Source organism: Suncus etruscus, chromosome 9 (genome assembly GCF_024139225.1).
Source record: "Suncus etruscus isolate mSunEtr1 chromosome 9, mSunEtr1.pri.cur, whole genome shotgun sequence".
Lineage (NCBI taxonomy): Eukaryota > Metazoa > Chordata > Mammalia > Eulipotyphla > Soricidae > Suncus > Suncus etruscus.
Genome location: NC_064856.1, coordinates 35109161 through 35124579, shown reverse-complemented (window position 1 = coordinate 35124579; position 15419 = coordinate 35109161).

Here is a 15419-nt window from a genome sequence, read left to right as displayed (position 1 = left end):
AGTAATTTTGGCTCATAATATATAACATGAATAAAAATAGGCACATGAAAAGTCATCTAATCCTTAATCTCTTCCAACTGTGCAAAGTTATGGTAGGAGCCATTTTATTACTATGGGATTCCTAGGTTCCTTAGGTTGTTAACTACTCTCTTAGTTCCTCACCTGGGTCTCCATCAATGACTTAGTCCATTCTTTGCCAACTTGTTACTCCAAATAGTCCAAACACAAGTTTTCCACTTCATACTCTAACCAGGTTCATCCAGGTTTCATTTTAAGAATTCTACATATGGGGGAAGGATAGTAATGAAGTCCCTGAAATTTAAACTAGAATTTCGCTTCCTTGGTATGCTTTATCAAGAAATAACAGATACAGAAGTGATCAACACACAAACTGACATAAGTAGGGAATGGAGCGATAGCATAGCTGATACTGTTTGCCTTGCACTCAGCTAACAAGGGTTTCATCAGCAGCATTCCATAAAGTCCCCCAAGCATTATCAGGAGTGATTCCTAACTACAGAGCCAGGATTAACTCCTGAGCATCAATGGGTGTGATGCCGCCCCCCACCCCACTCCAGATGAACTGATTAACATATTCTGAATCAAAGTACCACAATTATTCTTAACTTTAAACTTGTGTTTGCTAATGGATTACTCCATGTAAAATTGGGAAATGGGTATCAGACAAAAAAGAAGGAAGTTCTTCAGAGAAAACTTCAAAATATTCCCTACTTAGAAACAAGGAAGTGATCTATAGACATGATTGAGCCACTTACCCAACAGCTGTATTTTTGGCCCATGAAGTGTGGTGTGGGTGGCTGCCAGCTACAGGACAAGTAAGAGGGCAAAAAAAAAAAAAAGTCCCCAGGGTGAGGAGCAATGGCACAGTGGTTAGGGTGCTTGCCTTAAATGCAGCCAACCCAGGTTCCATCTCTGACATCCCATATGGTCCCCTGAGCACAGCTAGGAATAACCCCTACCTAACTGCAAAGTCAGGAGTAACACCTGAACACTGCCACCAGTTGTGACCCCAAAACAAAACAAAAAATCCTCAGGGCAAAAAATAAATGTCTGTTAGTCAACCAAGGAAGTTAAATTTTCCGAAACCATCTGAACTTCAACTGTTCCTTTCTCACCAAATTGTAAGGTTAGATTCCAATGTCACTTGATGGCCAATTAATTAAGAGATGGTGATACTGACAGGCAAAAAAAGCTGCAAGTTTGCAGAAATATTAATGTTAGATAAGAGTGGACTCAGATCCTCAAACTAAACAATCTACTTAGTCATAAGAAGCACTATTTATTGGGGGAAAAAAACCCAAGAAAGCAGATATTTAGAAAGAGTCAGATTTAGGAGCAGGTATGTGCCAAAATAATCAACAAATTTCCTCCTGGACCAAACTGAGAAGCCATTCTCCTCCTCCTCCCCAACCTTTATCCCTACAACTTGAAAAACTCATTTGCAAATCAGGTTTCTAAGAGTTCAATCTATTCTTATCTTAGGATTTTGAAACTAAGAAAAAGATATGGGCAATTGTTCTGCCCACAGTTTTCTGATTTTTAATTTTGAGTGTAGCTCTCAAAGTTAAGGGCCAGTTTCCTATAGACTTAAAACAAGTAAAGGAGGAGGAGGGAAAGCAAAACTTTTTACAGTATAGCTCTGGGCAGAGGACAAAGGTGCCTAATATTCACAACATTAGTGTGGCTGAGGTATTTGAGGAATTCAGGATATATTTGGAGGGTGAATATAATTGTTTTCTAGTGATTGGAAAGGAGAAACAGGTTATGATTCCTAAAACTGTGTCTTTGTACTTCTGGAATGCTTCCTATGAATTTCTTAGAAGAAAATAAGGAAAACAAAAATCTGGGAGCTGTATTCAGAACTCATACTTTCCATTTTTACGATGCTGAGTATGACAATTAAAAATGTCAATCCAAACAAAAAATTAAAAAATAATGTCAATCCGTATTTGGATATATAATCTAACCTTGAAGCTCAGAGATGTTAGAGAATTACATTATTAGTTATATAGACATATATATATATACATATAATCTTACATAGAGATGTTGGAGACTTACATTATTAGTTATTGTTCAATAGAGTGTACTTAAAACTATAAAATTTAGGGGCTAGAGTGGTGGCGCTAGTGGTAAGGCCTCTGCTTTGCCTGCTCTAGCCTACGATGGACCACGGTTTGATTCCACAGAGAATCAATATGGTCCCCCCAAGCCAGGAGCGATTTCTGAGTGCATAGCCAGGAGTAACCCCTGAGCGTCACTGGATGTGGCCCAAAAACCAAAACCAAAACAAAAACAAAAAAACAACCCAAACAAACAAACAAAAAAAAACACCCCACAACAAAAAAACCCATAGAATACCCCATATAACTTAATTAGGTCACTAAAGAAAGGGTGTTGTTGTCTTTAAAACTTTATTGATTGAATCATTGATTAATTGGTTTCTGGGCCACACCCAGCAGCACTCAGGGGTCACTCCTGGCTCTGGCTCAAAAATCACCCCTGGCTGGCTGGGGGACCATATGGGATTCCAGGAATTAAACAGGGTCTCTCCCGGGTCAGCCGCATGCAAGACAAATGCCCAACTGCTGTGCTATTTCTCCGGTTCCAGAACGAGTATTGTTAAAGAAAGTTTGTATTAAAGTTAAAATTTTCTAGAATCTAAGATGAATAACTAAGAAATCATCTTTTTCAAAGTGTAAAAGAGAATAGTATTTTATATTTGGAACAACATTCCAACCAGAGAAGTTTTACCCCAAAAAGATCTAAAACAATGTTGCTGAAGCTGTAGCAACATTGCCTGTATACAGCCTTGGACTCATATTAAGGCATCTGGCCAGCACTGTCTGTTCGAAATAAAATGGGGGAGAGGGTGTCTGTCATCTAAACCCGAACCATATTTTCTGCTCTGCTTCTACTAGTTCTTGTCAATATTTGATTTCCAGATCACAAGACTCAATCTATTGCCAAGACCTATTACTCAAAACAAATAAAAAAGGAAGTCAATAAAAATCACTCTGGTAAAACTGTCTACTTTTAGGGACTTTTTTGTTGTTGTTGTTTGCTTCTTCCTGCTAGTTCCCACCCCAGGAATAACAATGTAGCTAAAGCTAAACAACTTTTGTTTTCATGACTGTGTGGCCCTAAACGATAATGCCACAATTCACAAACATAAATGTCATTACAAGTTTATGCTGCAAGCCTACTGTCATACATTGAAAAATGTCTTCCATAAGTATTTATTTCTAATACAAGGCTTTTTGGCTCCAGTGTACTAAATTCTTTGGGGTGGATGTTTAGAGTAGGAGTCTCCCAAGCAGTCCAAGAGGACCCAACAGCCCCTTCCTAGTGATTCTTGGCTATCCAGGTAGGTGGCTCAATAAAAGGCTAGAATATTGACCTACCTATCTATTCAAGTTTCTACTTTCTTTTTTTTTTTTTGGTTTTTTTGGGCCATACCCGGTGACGCTCAGGGGTTACTCCTGGCTATGCGCTCAGAAGTCGCTCCTGGCTTGGGGGACCATATGGGACGCCGGGGGATCGAACCGCGGTCCGTCTCCTAGGCTAGCGCAGGTAAGGCAGGCACCTTACCTCGAGCGCCACCGCCCGGCCCCAAGTTTCTACTTTCAATTCATTGAGAAAAAGGCCCAACCCATGTTTGGGGACCATTATTGGCAGTTATTTCTTAAGCATTTTAAATATTTTCTTTCTTCTCCATCTTATTTGTTTTAGTAATTATAGAGTACTTTCAATATTTAGCGTTGGCATGCCCCACATGAGAGCAGCAGCTTTTAGTTGTCAGATTTGTCAATGATCTGAAGGTTTAAGCTGTATGTATATATACATTCAGGCATCTATCTTAGTCCTTTTTGTACCTGGACTTGATTTTGATTAACAGATGCTTCATTATATTAGTATGAGGAATTATAACAAAGGTTTTCTAAACAGTAGTTGGACATGTTGAGAAGAGAGCCCAAGAATCTCAGCTGGCCATCTAGAAGTGACTGCTTGATACTGTGATTCATAGAAACAACTGGAAGCTGGAAGTGGCGTTGAGTACCCTAATGACGTACGTATGCAGTAATAAATCATGTCTATGATTCTCTAAGTAATAAACTCTGCCCCAGTTGAACTTACCTGGTCTTAGGGGGGGAAAAGAAAATACTATATTATGCACAGTTTGGAGCTATAGTGATTAAATATTAAACACTTGACTTAGAAATAGAAGGGAATCATATAATTATAAGTATTTGTGTGAATTCTTTACCATGCTTATGTAATCTTTAAAAAAAATCAAGGCAGGAGAAAATAATTTCCTAGCCCTTTAAGAACTGAAAGTTTCTTATGTTTTTCTCTTTTGTCTTAATGTTGTACAATTCAAAAATATGATGACCTACTACTTTTTTTTTGTAAATGGCATAAGTTTCACAATTATAGCTTTTTCACGTTTTCTGAAGCCAAAATATCAATTAAAATCTGGCAGAAAGGGTGCCAAAAAGATAATATGGGAGTTAAGGCACATTCCTTGCAACCATTTTGAGGTCCTCTGAATCTCTCAGAGTGCAGTCGTGGGAGCAACTCACTTTCCCAGCACCAAGGGGAAAAATGGCAGGAGATTTTGAGGGGATTCTTGTTACCACAATTTTCAGATAAGGAAACACTTGCTTTGTGGTTTTTTGTTTTTTTTTTTTAGTACAGATTTTTGCTCTACAGCTTTTATGAGAACTGACTCTCAGAATTTTTTCCACAATTTATATTCAGTACACAACACCTTATTATGTGGAACTGAAGTTAATCAAAACTATAAAAAAGCTATCACCATCTTTTTAAAGAATACAATTAACCCGAATTTAGAAATATCTTCAGAAATTAACTTTTGTCAGTGAACTCTGACAAAAGGAAGATAACATCTAGAATAGAGGTTTTGTCAAATAAAGTGAAATTCTGTCCTTCCTTGAGGCCCTAGGTTCCTCACCAATCAATCCTTAGATCAAGATACCACCCTGCAATCCCTTCAACCTGTTTGTCCCACTTAATTTAAAATATACTTTAGATTTTACAGCCATTTAATTTCTCTTTATAATCCAATTCAGTTTTTGTTCTAATCACTAGTTGTTTATTTTACTAGTGTCTGATTCACTAGTTATATATTTTAAGAAGAGCACTGAGAAGATAGAAAAGAAACCCTTTTGCCTTGACACTTAAAGGAACTCTCATTCACCATTGGTGGGAATGTTGTCTAGTCCAACCTTTATGGAAAGCGATATGGAGATTCCTCAAAAAACTGGAAATTGAGCTCCCATATGATCCAGCTATTCCACTCCTAGGGATATACTGTAGGAACACAAAAACGCAATACAAAAATCCCTTCCTCACACCTGTATTTATTGCAGCACTATTTACAATAGCCAGACTCTGGAAACAACCAAGATGCCCTTCAATAGACGAATGACTAAAGAAACCCTAATACATATACACAATAGAATATTATGCAGCCGTCTGGAGTGATGAAGTCGCAGAGTGCGGAGTGTATTTTCCTATACATGGATGTACATGGAATCTATTATGCTGAGTGAAATAAGTCAGAGGGACAGAGAAAAACACAGAATAGTCTCACTTATCTATGGGTTTTAAGAAAAATAAAAGACATTATTGAAATAATTCCCAGAGATGAGGGAAGGACCGGCTCAAGACATGAAGCTCACCACAAAGACTGGTGAGTACAGATAGAAAAATAACTACATTGAGGACTATCATAACAATGTCAAAGAGTGAGAGAAGTAGAAAGCCTGTTTTGAATACCTGCTTTACCCTTCTCTTTATTTTTATCTTTTTTTATATATATTTTTATTCAGTCTATACATAATTTTCCTCTGTTCAGTTAGTATCTATTTTTAGAAACAAGGACATTTTAATATACAAGACCATATTAAATTTGTCCAATTGAATGATCTTTCTTTGATTTTATTTAATTGAAACCATTGTGATTTACAAAGTTCTTCATAGTTGAGTTCAGACATATAATGAATCAGGGAAAATCCCACTATCAGTGTCGACCTACCCCCATCAATGTTGCCCAAATACATCTCATGCAACGCCCCTCGCCCCCCAGGCTGCCAGTATAATAGTCCTGTTTTAAGTTTATATCGTTATATTTTGGATCCCTTGATTCCATTGTTGTTGTCTTTGCCTGGATATTTAGTTCTGTCCTTTATTAACACTACCAATGCACCTGAAATCAATTGAAACCTGGCCCCCATCTTTTCATATTTGTATTTCTCCTCTTCCACTCAGTTTCTTTCCTTCTTCTTGCTATCCTCTGCAGCCAATGATGTTCAAGCCAACTGCCATTTAGACCATTGTGCTTCTTTATTTTTTTCTTTATTTTTTTTTGGAGGGGCCACACCCGGTGATGCTCAGGGGTTACTCCTGGCTATGCATTCAGAAGTTGCTCCTGGCTTGGGGGAACCATATGGGACGTTGGGGAATCGAACCGGGGTCCGTCCTAGGCGAGTGCTGGCAAGGCAGACACCTTACCTCTAGTGCCACCATGCCGGCCCCTGTGTTTCTTTGTTTGTTTATTCTAAATACTACATGTAAGTGCTATTATTCTGTATTTATTCTTTTTGTGGCTTACTTCATTTAACCTAATAATTTCTGGTTCCTTCCATGTTGCAGAATGATTGAGTCACTCCTTACAACTATGTAGTATTCCATTGTTAAATTATCTTAATAAATCATTTTATATTAAAATAAAACTTGCAATTATGTATTGCATTCAGCCAACATTTTAACTTATTTTATACTTTTATTTAAACGCCATCAGTTGTTCATAATATCATTGTTTTGGGCATTCAGTGTTTCAGCAGTGTGACCTTCACTTTCCCATTGTCTCATTTTTCTAACCACCCCTCAAGCCTGCCACCTAACCAGGCACAAAGTAATTTATTTTATATTGCTTTTTACAATAAAATGGTAAGTGAAATTATAAAAAAAACAGTTCGGTAAAAAAAATTTTGTGAAAACTGTTATATCTCACAATGAGGGTTATAGAGGCATGTCTGAAGATTTGAGTTGCTTGTTGCTGGATGAATCTCTGTAAAACCAAAAATTTTTTGTTTTGCTTATTGAGCTTAATGCGCTTCTCTGCTACTTTTTCATCTAATTAGATATACTCCTCTGGGCATAGTATTGTGGAACTGATGGCCAAGTTCTCCATAATCAATAGAACCGAGGCAATTTTTGGCTTGATCCCTGTGAGTGGTACCCAGATTTTTTGCGAGGAGACTTGTATACCTATGAATTTTATCAGCTTGTTGTGTCTTTCACAATATCAAGATTTGAAACTATGAAGCAGGGTTATTTACATAGTGGAGTTTGCGGGATGTGGGTGTGGCTACTCCAAAAGTATGGAGTAGAGATTGGGGGAGGATTGCAGCCCTACTCCAAGGTCTCAGACGTTTCAATCTGAAGATCAGTATACCTTTTTTCATTGCCTTGACATTTCTTCCGAGAAAAGTCATGATGTAATAAAGCTGGTCCATTTATGTGTCAGAGGCTGTGGGTATAGGTGTGGATGCTGAAGCTTTGGCAAGGCAGGGACTCATTCCCTGACTCCTCCCTAGGGGGACCCTGGTTTTTCAGCCCAGAAACGAGTGTGCTTGTGATTTCATCTGCTTGACATATCTTTTGAGATTAACCATAAAACTGTAAAACTGAGCAGGTTACATCTCTCTTAGGTGACATTAAAAATATTATTTATTTATTTAAGTTTGGGAGATACATCTAGCAGTCCTCAGAGCTTACTCCTGACTCTAGGAATCACTTCTGGAGGAATTCAGAGGAACAGAGAAGTGCAAGGAATTAAACCTGGGTCAAACACAAGCACACAAACTCTACCATTGTAGTATCTCTCTTGTCCCATCTCTGACATCACTTTTTAGAATTCTTTAATATGGGGTATTTTCTCATTGTTATCTTTTATGATACTGACATTTTTGGTGTAAATTAGAAAGATTCTCCATTTGGGTCTAATGTGTTGTCCAATATTTTTCTTATATTCCAACTTATACACTTTTGGTTAAATTACTTCAGTGCCTCATATCAGGAGGCAAATTATCCTGATGCAAAATAATTTTTAATAAAAAATATAGCTTTGTATGTTCTTTGTAAATAACAAACTCAAGAGAATTCTAAATCACTATCTGATGCATACTATGATTCTGTGTTTACATAACAATTTCTACTATTTGACTAAATAATCATTCATATTTGCAACTCAAATATTTAATGAGTGAATTATTTGTGGAGAGAGCACTTGTGATTTTTTTCTTCACAATTTATCTTTATGAGTTTATTCTCTTTGTCTTGATCTTGGCATCTTCAGTTAACATGGGATCTGACAGCCATTAATTACAAACTATGGGTGATATTCTCAGCAGAAATGTCTGCTGTTCACTCCAGTAGTGAAGAATGTTGGACAACTGAATCAATAAATAGCTAAAATACAAGTAGTTTCTTACTTCTGTTAAAGAGTAAAACTTAATACATTTAGCTAAAAAACTAAATAACTAACATTTAAACTTGATTGACTTTGAAATTTATAGAAAATTCTGGGATAGCACCTCATCAGTTTGAGGTTTCTAGATAGGTTGCTGTTAACTGTTAAGTGCCAGCATAGTTTATAAGAAGTTACTAAACTTTCATTGGTGACAAAAATAAGTAAATATTTCAGCAATGGAACATTTCATCAGAAAGAAATTATGGTCTTTATTATGATGTTTTCCTTCTTGAAAAAAATTCTTTATGGATACTCATTTTTTTTTCTTTTTTGTTAGTTTTTTGGGTCACACTTGGCAGCGCTCAAGGGTTGCTCCTGGCAGGCTTGGGGGACCATATGGGATACTGGGATTTGAACCACCGTCCTTCTGCATGCAAGGCAAATGCCCTACTTTCATGCTATCTCTCCAGCTCTGGATACTCATTTTTTATTGTGACTGTATTGCATTCAATAATCAGTGATACCTTAACAATGCAGGCATAAGAGACATTAACCTCCCAAATCCATATTGAACTTTTGACTCCTCAAAAACTTCAGTTAAGGGGGCCGGAGAGATAGCATGGAGGTAAGGCATTTACCTTTCATGCAGAAGGTCATCAGTTCGAATCCCGGCGTCCCATATGGTCCCCCGTGCATGCCAGGAGCAATTTCTGAGCACAGAGCCAGGAAAAACCCCTGAGAACTGCCGGGTGTGACCCAAAAACCACAAAACAAACAAACAAACAAAAAAACTTCAGTTAATTATCTTTCCATTACAAAAAAGTTTATTAACATATTTTATAAGTTATGCATATACTTTTAATAAATCTAAAGGAAATAAAATATTGAGAAAATATAGTATGTATTAATAGTATAAATTTAGATCATGTTATAAGAAATTCCATGTATAAGTAAGTATCCTATTAACAGGTATTTTTCAAAGTTTACCCATATTATAGAGAAAATTTGGTTGCTTTTGTGTGCAGATCTAACTTCTATGTTCATTCTCTTCACTTTTAGTGTTACTGATGATTGCTCTTATTTCATCAGTATTCTTATTTATCACATGTACCTCAGTACAGACATAATTACTCACATTTCAGACCTCCCACATAGAACTACTATAATTCTTTTGTTTGTTCGTTTTTGTTTGTTTTTCAGTCACACCAGGTGACACTAATAGTTACCCCTGGCTATGCACTTAGAAATTGCTCCTGGTTAGGGGGACCATATGGGATGCCAGGATCGAACCAAGTCCATCCTGGATCGGCCATGTGCAAGGCAAATGCCATACCCCTGTGATATCGCTCCAGGCCCAAGAACTACTATGATTCTTAAAGATGAATAATATTAAGAGCTGATTTTTCAATTTTACTTGTTTGAAGACAGCATTATTTTACTGTCTTAAAAGAGGCATTAGAATAGGGACTAGAGAAACAGTACAGCAGGTAAAGTACGTTCCTTGTATGTGGCTGATCCAGTTTTCTAGAATGAAGTATATTGATACTCTTTAATTTTGAGTGCCAGAATTAATTTTTAAAAATATTTTTATTCTTTTTCTGTTTTTGTTTTTTGTTTTTGGGTCATACCCAGCCGCGTTCAGGGGATACTCCTGGCTCTATGCTCAGAAATCACTCCTGGCAGGCTCAGGGGACCATATGGGATGCCAGGATTCGAACCACCGACCTTCTGCATACAAGGCGAATGCCTTACCTCCATGCTATCCCTCTGGCCCCATTATTCTTTAACATTTAATTTTGACTTACATTTATAAGGCAGGTCCCAAACCACCACTCAAATTCTTGTTTGTTAATAAATAAATATTAGTAGAGTGAACATATGTGTATATATGTACTATATATTTGTAAACATACCATATTCATACAATTTCAAGCATATTTGTTAAACTAGGGTGGTATTGAGATTTAAAAATTCTTAAATTAGCAGATAAATTAGTAAAATTTTTAATTAATATTTTTATTTAAACACCTTGATTACCAATATAAATTAGTAAATTGATGAATAATTGAATTACTTTAAAAATTATTGCAAGAATTTATCTCAGGAGGGGTTTAAACTATATCAAGAGTACTGACAGGCTATTCCTGATAAATATCCAGGAACCATATAAACTATATGTGGTGTTGAGGATTATAACCAAGGTCTGTGGTACTTGCAAGGCAAGTGCCATAATTCATCTCTTTTAATGCTAATGGAAAAAAACCCAGAAAATTTAAATTTAATATATTTTTAAAAATCACTTTAGAGATAGAGCCAGAGTAATAGCACAGCAGTAGGGCTTTTGACTTGCATGCAGCCAATCCAGGAAAGACCTTGATTTGATCCCTGGTGCCCCATATTGTTCCCCAAGCCAGGAGCGATTTCTGAGTGCACAGCCAGGAGTAACTCCTGAGCTTCACATGGTGTGGCCCCCCAAAAAAAAGCTATCTTAGAGATTAGAAATTTAATGTAGGGTTTTATGTCATCACCCTATATTTGGTGACCTCTGTTCAATCTCTGGCACCAAATGGTTCCCAAGAACCACTGTGAGCAATCTACATACAGAGAAATGAGTAATGGCCTTAAACACTTCCATGAGTAGACCAAACCCTCTACCCCTAAAAAATTTACTTTAAGTCAAGTAATGTTTGTTTACTGGTAATTATTCAGTATTATCTATGTATTTTATATTAGCCAGAGAACACTAACTTCTTCAGAAAAAAAAAAACAGATTTCATTTAAATATATCTTGTAAAGTTTAAAAAGCCATCATAAGTAATTCAATGTACTGTATTAAGTTGCTTTGATAAGGTAACAAGGTCTGTCAGTAAAATACCTTGAAAATGAATTAAAAAACTTTAATTGGCCAAAGTAATATATTACACATTTGTAATGAGCTACTGAAACTAAAAATATATAGCATTATTTTTGTTTGTTTGTTTGGTTTTGGTTCATACCTGGCAGCGCTCAGGGGTTACTCCTGGCTCCACGCTCAGAAATCACCCCCAGCAGGCTCGGGGGACAAATATGGGATGCTGGGATTCGAACCACCTTCCTTCTCTATGCAAGGCAAACGCCTTACCGCTGTGCTATCTCTCTGGCCCCAGCATGATTAAGTTTAATGACAAATTCTCTAATGATCAAGACAAAGTGATCCTTTCAAGGAGAAAAATATATCTTTAGTTTTTCATAGTCAATTACACTAAAGTGTGACTATTCCTCTCTTCTTTCCGCCTTCTCAATCTTGACCTGGCAGCTCCTTTTAGTAACACTCTGACAACAATAATTACTAAAATAAGTGAAGAAAAATATTATACCACAAGATACCAGATTAATTTGCTACGGCCATGCAAGTCTGGAAAAAAGCAGTTTTAGTCTATCCCTAAGAGATCGAATTTTGTGGGGTGCAAATTATGGTAGGTCAGGTGATAAGATAAACTGTTTATTCCTTTAATTTTTAACAATTCTTAAATACATGAATCTATTAGGATGTCCTGGCATGACTGAAATATGTTTTAGACAACAGATAATGGCAAGAAAACTGGGGTCCAAGAAAACATAATGAATAGTGGAAGCATAGAAGATACCATCAACTGGACTGGGGTCAAGGTTCAATGGGGAGGAGATGATAGATTTCCAGACAGTAATGGAAAAGTAAAGTTCCAGCCATCAACACAATTTGAAAAAAAAAAAACAACAACAAAGAAAGATGGAAACCAGAATTGGTGCTCTGAGAATCACAGGAGTTTTGTGTATCTTAATTGTGATGTGGGACAGGTATTGTGGCAGGAGATAAAAACAGGAATAATAAACCAATAAAATTAAAAAGCCTTCTTTGAAAATCTGCTTCCAGGGGCCGTAGAGATAGCATGGAGGTAAGGCACTTGCCTTGCATGCAGAAAGACGGTGGTTTGAATCCCGGTATCCCATATGGTCCCCCGAGCCTGCCAGGAGCGATTTCTGAGCATAGAACCAGGAATAACCCCTGAGCGCTGCTGGGTGTGACCCAAAAAAACAAAAACAAACAAAACAAAAAGAAAATCTGCCTCTGGAAAGGATGTAAAGAACTGGCAATATAGGCACTTGAATATAGTTAGGGTCTCAGAGAAGTTTCTTGAGAAATCTAAATTATAACAAGTCCTACTCTCATCTCTCTTTTTTTTGGGTGGGGGGCACACCCGTTTGATGCTCAGAGGTTACTCCAAAATAGAGAGGGAACCTTTAGCTTTAGTGATATGGAGGATATAAACAGAAGGGAAAATGGGTAGTCATAATTTTTTTTTATTCTGCTTCGATTTTGATATTTGTTTAGATTCATGAAATTATCACACATTTTTAATATGTTGGTACATAATTATATACATGTAAAGTCAACAAAGGAGGCATTTTCATTAATTTTGTCTTTAGGCTAACCTAAGTAATGAGGGGCTTACTCCTGACTGTTAATAATGATCATTCCTTTTAATACTGGGGAAGCTATAGGTGATACTCATGGGATCTTTTGTGGTGCCAGGTATTGAATCTGGCTGGCTGCATGCAAAGTACGCTTACTTACTGCTGTACTATTTCTCTGGCCCCTTAATTTATTTAAAGTCTGTGAATAGTTAACCTGGTATTGAAGTTGCTGTGACTCATTTTTAAGAGCAGTTTCCAAAGAATGAACAAATAACTTTAAAGCCCATGTTCTTAATAACAAATAGAACCCTTCATAATGGAGCAAAGGTAAGTTTGTGCTTATTTCAAAATGAGTTATCAAAATTTAGATTTCTTGGATTAAAAATTCAGATATTTATGTGTGGCTGGTTTTCTTGTAGATTGACCTTTAGTTTTAGGATGATGTAGAAGCCTAATAAACAATTACAGTAAAACTTACTCAGGTGGGTGGATACAGGAAAGAGGAAAGATGATGCAAAAAACAAATATGATCACACCCTATATATTTTAACAGTTTGACCTTTCCTTCCCAGCCCAAACAAGTTATTCAGATAAGATCCAAATCAATTCAAAATCCAAATCCAAATCACCAAAATGTCTATGAAAGCAGTAAGGTGTGATTTTATTAGGTATTTTATATGGGGACTGATTTTTCTTCCTTGGGGGACCACATGGGATGCCGGGATTCAAACCACAGTCCTTCTGCATGAAAGGCAAACACCTTACCTCCATGCTATTTCTCTGGCCCCAAGGGATTGATTTTTCTATATATTTTCTGTATCATTAAATGGTAGCACATGTAAGCTTATGTTCCTGGAGTACCACCAAATTGTTTCTTGCCCAAAACCAATCTGCCTAACTTAAAGGACAGATTTTTTTTTTAAAACCATCTTGTGATCTTGGACAAGAAGCTGGTTACTGACAATAAATGAAATACTAACAATAAAATAGAAATATTAGAATTGAATGGAGAAGGGAATTGTGAAGAATTAAGTACATGCCTGACATGTATAGGAAGCTTGATGAAATTATTAGCTGCTTTCATACATTTATGAAAATCCTTCAGCCCATCTCTTTAGTGCTCACTTAGCAAGTGGCTACAGTACTTAGTTGCCTCTTGAATGCAAATTATTTATGGACTTAATGTGTTCTTCTATAAACCCTGCCAACACATAATCATTCCAATATGTATTAAAGTAATACCAGCATAAAATTTTAAAAGTTGTTACATATGGTTGCATACATTTTTGACAAAAATATTTTGGCATAAAATTTGTGATATCTATGATATTTGTGATAAATCTGCAAATTTAGATTACACATGTTTAGAGATTCCAAATAGTCTCTGATATAATCCTAATAAACACAAGAGAAAAAAATGTGATATCTTAAACCTAATCACCAAAGTGATGTATTGTGTTCTGCCTCGATACATTTTTGTTTTGTTTTGATTTGGGGATACACCCAGCAATACTCAGGAGTGACCCCTGGAAGACCAAATGTGATTACAGGGCTCTAACCAAGATTGACAGAAGACAGAAGGTCCCACATGCTAGGCAAGTAGCTTACCTCCTGTATTATTTCCCTGGTCCATTTGAGTCAACTTTTGACATCCTAATATTTTATTATTATTTCATTATTTTTATAATAAAATTTATCACTGAAATCTAAAATTGCTCACAAAGTGAAATACAAATGAAGTTTTTTGTTTTGAGCATTAAGATTAAACTGTTTTTTGCGGGGCTGGACCTGTGGTGCAAGCGGTAAGGCATCTGCCTTGCCTGCGCTAGCCTATGATGGACTGTGGTTTGATTCCCAGGTGTCCCATATGGTCCCCAAACCATGAGCGATTTCTGAGTGCATAGCTAGAAGTAACACCTGAGCATTACTTGTGTGACCCCAAAATAAAAACAAACAAAAAGATTAGATTGTTTTTCTTTCAGCTAGGCTGCAAATGAAGTGATAAGATGGTAGTTAGGAGCAATATCATTGGACAAATATCTTCATTTATTTGACATGAACACCTAGTATTGAACTTCATCAATATAACATTATAATTTATTTCTTTTGTGATTTACATTTTAGAAACAAAAACTCAAATATATATTGATTACCTTAAACATGGCAGACATTTAGGGACCAGAGAGATGACATGGAGGTAAGATGTTTGCCTTGCATGCAGAAAGATGGTGGTTCAAATCCCGGCATCCCATATGGTCCACTGAGCCTGCCAGGAGAGATTTATGAGCAGGGAGCCAGGGGTAACCCCTGAGGCTGCTGGGTGTGACCCAAAAACCAAGAAACAAACAAACAAAAACAAAAACAACAAAACAATGGCAGACATTTAAAAAGTTTGGGATGGGGATCTGGCAATTATTAACCGAATGGGAGACTCACTTTTTGGGGTAAACTGACATCAAAAAGA